Source organism: Solanum pennellii, chromosome 7, assembly GCF_001406875.1.
Source record: "Solanum pennellii chromosome 7, SPENNV200".
In the NCBI taxonomy this organism is placed as follows: domain Eukaryota; kingdom Viridiplantae; phylum Streptophyta; class Magnoliopsida; order Solanales; family Solanaceae; genus Solanum; species Solanum pennellii.
Window position 1 is genome coordinate 12,751,571 of NC_028643.1, and position 6,258 is coordinate 12,757,828.

General features: G+C 42.1%; 1 long non-coding RNA gene across 1 annotated transcript in view; it reads left to right on the top strand.

Annotated features, from left to right (window-relative positions):
- LOC107024318 overlaps window positions 1–2,743 on the top strand; it is a 10,719-nt gene extending 7,976 nt beyond the window's left edge. Inside the window, exon 3 of the long non-coding RNA XR_001457338.2 lies at window positions 2,692–2,743. This is a non-coding gene — a long non-coding RNA (uncharacterized LOC107024318). The remainder of the gene's footprint in view (window positions 1–2,691) is intronic.
- Window positions 2,744–6,258: the final 3,515 nt, after the last annotated feature.

Below are 6,258 nucleotides of genomic sequence, written 5' to 3' on the forward strand. Positions count from 1 at the left end.
TTCTCCAGGCAGTCATGCACGATAGGGCATTCAAGGTCACTACCACCTACCCCTTTCTGTGCATTATCTTTGCACTTTGCAGGTCCGCAGGTGTGCCCATATGGCACATAGATCAGTTGAAGACCTCGCAGGGCACCGTTGACGTCGGCCTCATCAGAGAAGAGGCCAATGAGTTGGCCCCACGTAGAGGGCCCCGTCCAGAGCTGCCACCACTTGCTGATGATCTTGCAGATACGGTAGCCCAGGCCCGCACAGCTACACAGGCGTCCACTGACACTACCCCGGTCGAGTCTATCCCGGGTAGTAGCACAGCCCCGAGCTCCTCTCGCACAGCCCCTCTACCGGTACTGGTCCCGCTTGCTAGGGTCCAAAAATTAGAGGCACAAATGGCCACTCTTCTGCATCATATCCAGCCGTGGATGCAGAAGTCGATTACTGAGTCTGAAGCGCGTCTAGAGAGGAAGATGCAGCAGTTTACAGAGCGGAAGATTGCTGAGGTCAACCAGCGTCTGGACGCCTTTGAGTTGAGAGTGTTAGCCCGACCAGCCCCTCCGGTGGATGTGTCGACTCTTCAGGCTGCAGTCGATAGTCTTCGGGCAGACATCGACACGATCCTAGAGGCGAGGGTGCCGGAGTCTGAGGCCCCTTCTGTCGAGCCTGCTGAGGACACCGTGCTAGCGGCCCTGTTCACTACTTCTGAAATTCCACCACCTCCCCCTCGAGATACTGCCAAGAGGCGTAGGGGTCGAGCAGAGGATGAGGCGCGAGCAAGGAAGAAGGAGCGCCGAGAGATGGAGGCTGCGAGGAGAGCCTCACTTGCTGAGGAGGAGGCGCACCAGATCAGAGCATCACAGTTAGCGGCTGGGGCGTCTAGCTCCCGCACTGTGGAGACAGCAGGAGGCACTACTGATGGTGCGGTTGTTGCTGAGGACACCACTGAGGGTGTTCAGATTGCAGAGGACGTGGGTTCCGGGGATCCGGACCCACCATCTTGCTGATCGACGGCGCTTTGCGCCACAGGTTTGCTTCACCTACCACTCTAGTATTTACATTTTTATGCATTGGGGACAATTGCATGCTTTTTTGTTGGGGGTGGGGTAAATGGATAGTGAGTGTTAGGGTGAAGTCTGAGTAGCCCAATTCACTATCCTCTTTTGGGGTTTTCTTGCCTGTGTTCTTTTTCCCCAAAAGACTGATTATTTTTTCTGTTGAACCGGCATGTCTATATCTTGTGTACATAGTTTAATTCTGGAGCATGATGGCTAAAATGATATCCTGATAAAATGAAAAATGATGCATGACTAGGCATAGTAATTGATAAATGTGTGGCTCTAAGCATGACATAGAGGTACACCACTGCATGACCCTAAGTCTAAAATTCGAACTAGGTGTCTGATAATCTGGTAGAGTGATGAGATGTCAAGTGAGTGTGAGGAAGATTTGAATAGTCCACTATTTGTACTGAGCTAGAACTTGCCTGGTTAGTCCTGCTAAAAGTAAGCTGTAATAGACAATTAGGAAAGGATCATAGGCCCTTATTCAATATAGCCCATTTTTAGCCTAAATAAAAGAAAACCAAATGAAATTTATCCTTCTTTGATCCAAATGATCTGAGCTTAAATTAGACCTTTCTTTTTCACCCCAACTGATCTTTTCTGGGAACAATGTGTTGGCCCTGGTCCCTCCTTGGACATGTGCACCTCAGCTTATGCCAAAAGCATAAGTTGAGGGAGGCTAATGCATAAACAACCTTCGTTATGGCCCTGACCCAACTTTGGGTATTGTGTACCTTGACTCATGGCAAAGCCATGAGTTGAGGGTGGCTATTATGAGGAATGCTCTGGAAAGTGGGGTTGAAAGAACAAAGAGAGAGAAAGAACAAAAGTAAAGTGACTCAAGAATTAGTTGAAAGAAAAGTAAAGAAAAAGAAAAATATACAAGAAATACAAGCAAGAAAAGAAGAGAGTCACTTACACAAATGAAGAAAGAAGAGAAAATAGCAAGGTGAAAGAATATGAGAAACTGGGCGAGATAAAATGATAGAAAGTGGAAGGTTTAGCCGATATGTCAAGGAGGGCAAAAAGTCACTAAAGTATACCTAAATATACCCTACCTGACCCTGAGCCTATGTTACAAGCTAAGAAAGTCCTATCGTGATCCTAAGAGTTGTATAGCGAACTTAAAGCAGTGAAAATAAGGGCAAGCTTATGGCAATATGTATGAATGAGTGTGAATTTGTTCTGAGAGTGAGTGTTGAAAAGTAATCCTTATACTCAAACTGAAATCATTGTGTGAAAAATGAGGATTTTGTTTTGAAGTGAGGACACTAGTTGCAATACCGGAAATATTAGCACCTCGGTGAGAAATTGAAGAGGATAGGTGTTAGTGCATGGTGAGTCTGTGTCATGGTCTGATTCCACATAATTCAAGCCTAATAGTGATAGCATGCATAAATATGATGAGACTAATCGGGATTGATAGCCAAATGATTGCAAAGGATAAAACATGGATACTATTGTACAAAGATTGTGTAGTGAGTCATAGTGCGTCGCTTGAGGACAAACAACGAATTTAAGTTGAGGGTGTTGATATACCGTGGTTTCACGGTATTATTAATACTTTTTCCTTAAGTTTAGTGTGTCCAAAAGCCTTTCTGTGCTAATTTTTATATAAGTTTCTCCTTATTTGCAGGAAATCTGTCCAAAGATGAATGCGGAGGTTTTTGAGCGAAGAAATGCAGAAGAGACCACCTACGGAGCTTGTGACGGTCCGTCATGCTTGTGACGGTCCGTAGGTGGCAGCGTAGTGCAGCTGCTGAAGGAAGATGGGGAAGTCTGACCAAGTGTGGGGTTACGAAGCTTGTGACGGTCCGTCGTGTCTATGACGGTCCGTCCTGCAGGTTCGTCATGAAGTTCAGAGAAGTAATCCCAGTACCCATATTCCAAGAGTTGAAGTGTTTTGGAACGAAGACCCTCGACGGACCGTTGTGCCTATGACGGTCCGTCATACTTGCCGTCGAGGGTAATGAAGAGAGCAGCAGAAGAAATTGCACAAGTATGGGACGACGGAATCCATGACGGTCCGTCGTAACCATGACGATCCATCGCGAGGTCCGTCGACCCAGCCGCGTTTTGGCAGATTTCCAGCAATTAGAATTCTTGTTTAATTAGGTTTTTGTTTTTTTATAAATAGTTCGAAAAACCTCGTTTTTGAGGTTAGACTCCTGATAGTTAGACTCTTAGATTGTTAAAACTCCGTATTGGTAAACATTGTATTGTGAGATTCTTGATAATCATTAGACTTTTCGTGAGATTATTGATTACTTTGAGAATTCTTGCAAGTGATTTTTGGTGATTAATCAAGCAATCTTTTGGATTTTATTCTTTCTCATTGAAGTAAGTACATGAATTCTTATTTAATATATTTGAATATTGTGTTTATGGCTATGAGTAACTAAACTCCATAACTAGGGTTGTGGGAACCATAGGCAAATAATGAGATAAACCCTAACTAAAATAACAATTCTAGAATAGTGTCTTGCATGTATTAATAATTCTTTCGCTTAGAAGTCTTTTTAACGGATGATCAACGTTAGAACTCGCCTTAATGCTACTTGCCGGACCAAGGAGGTAGATAATAGGAAAAGAATTATCAACATAGATTTAGTGTATACTATCTAATAGGCTAGTATTGATTGGTACGAGGTAATAACTTAGTCAAATATCGAATACGATGCTTAATATGAGGTAAAGATAAGGGTTAGGAAAGCAACACACGTAGCCGGACCAAGGTGCGGAGTGAGATTTTCTAGATGCCGGACCAAGGATTTAGAAATACATAACTTATCGCTTTGCATGCAAGATACTATGAAAGAATTGTTATAGTTAGATTTATCACGTTATGAACCTGTGGGGAACACGTAAACCCTAGTTACTTTGATTAATTGATTAAAATCCAACTTTCAAAACTGTTAAGTGTCTCTTTCAATTTCGTTAGTTATTTTTACTCATTAGGAAATACAAACCCCCCTTTTTTTGTTTTTTCTTTCTAAGGAAGTCATCAACCGAACAATAGTAATAACAAGGTGAAGTTAAGTCTAGACTATTTTCCTCGTGGGAACGATCCCAACCTCACTAGTTGGGTTATTTACTTGACACGACCGCTTTACTTCTTATTTGAGTAGTAAGTTTGAGCGTATCAAGAATCAAACCCAATCTTTGACATAAAAAGACGATGTCATAACCACTAGATGAAAGGGACCGAAAATCTATTCTTCATATACCTCATCTCTGATAATTGTTCATTTTCTTTTCATATGCAATTCATGATTACGTTTGTGTTCATGTTGGCAATTTGTGATATGAATTTGGCGGGTCGTCCCATTTTCCTATGGGTTTCCCCACCGACCTTGTGACATACCAACCACACCCTTTATATTTCTCCAATCTTAAGACTGTTTGGTCCCTTTATTTATGTTTCACCCCCCCCGAATAAGTAAGATTTTGCTATTTCGAATTCAAAATCAAAGGGGTGAAGCACCCATTTGAAGTGGCGAAGGACTATGCTATAGTATGCAAAAAGTAGGTTGATGTTACAAAGTCACTTAGTCGAACTAGAAAACGATAAAAGATGGAGGCTGATTTTACAAAGTAAGGTTAGTTGGTTAAGGAAAGCTCTGGTTATGAAATTGCTTAGCCGTTAATTAATTGAAAAATGAAAGTAGTGGTGAGGCATCCATACAGAGTTGCGGAAGCTGTGGATATAGATTAGGCTAAGGCTTAGGTAAGAGTTGACTTCTATTTTCTTCACTTACACCTTACACTTCATTTGATTCGAACGATGCTCAGGTGCGGAGCCTTCTACTATGGGCCGAGATTACGCAAACATAGAACACCATGGAAACTTCGCTAACTTTATCATCAACCTTGATTTCTCTATGCTCAATAAGAACCTGGAATAATGGAAATAGATTGTTGGTCTGCTTCCAAAGTCAGTCGTCTGCAGTTAACACTTGGAAAAAGAATAATTTATTAGTAGTTCCATTCATTATTACTGTACTTCTGGGTCAACCCAACAAGAATGAGAAGAAGAGGGTCAAAAACTGCATTCCAATTTATACACTTACTGAGCAAACCACTCAGACATTTTAAACTAAGGAAGGAAACTTCTCACCCCGAGGGAGGTAGGAAGTTACTGCTTCTAGAATGAAAGCTTCTCCCTTAATTTTTAGAACGTATCACTATTTTTAAATAAAGAAGGTTTATTGATGAAGTTATCAAAATTACAAGTGGTACGGGGGGAAAAGAAAAGGTTCATAGACATCTTTGCTTCCTTCTATCTTCTTTCCTGACAACTAGCTTCTTAAATGGACGACTTGGTAAGAAAGCTATCCTCAGTATTGATAAAGTCCCTATCAATAATTGGCCGAAGTGGTGGGGAAGGAGTCCATCCCTACCTTAATGAAAGCCGCTACAAGGGTGGCTTTCTTACGTAGTAGACTCAAATACCCTTAGATTTGGAATGCATATGAGTCCGAACACTGTACTGAATTTGCAACCGAGACGACACTACATATGTATGTGCGGGTGAGATATCGGTCGATCCTAGAAACAACGACAATGGCATGAGGAGTTGACGACCAGACGTACTACAACCTAGGGATTAATAGGTAGCTATTTTTCTCAATAGGGATCAGGGGCATACATAAATTCTTCTTGGGGGAGGGTTGTTTTCCTACGTGGCTGATCCTTCCATAATTTTATTCCACATATTATAGCATCGAAAACAACGTAGAGCATACATACATGATCTTGATGTGTGAATAGTCAAAAGGAAACAAAAGGGCAATAAATAACATGGCGAAAGGGCACCTCTTATTGAAGGGAGGAATAGATGAGCAAAAGGTGTCATGCTATGGATTGTGGAATAGCCCTTGTCTCATGTAAGATAACTAAATGCACCTGAGGTGCTACCGGGGAAGTGAGGGACCTTCTCGAACACAAGATAGGGAATTAAAAGATATAGCTAGTCTATTCATTATGGGAAATGAATGCCCGACCCAAATAGAGCTTACCTACGACACATGGCTTTCTTCAGTGAGCTTTATAGCATAATGCGAAAGATGTCCCAAGACAAGGTACAACTGTTGGGAGGGAGCATGGTCAATAGCTTGGCTGGATCTAGGCTGGGATAATGGCGCTCATTCCTAACAAGTTCTCAAACCTCGATGTGTTTCAATTCTTTCGAACAAGAGATGTT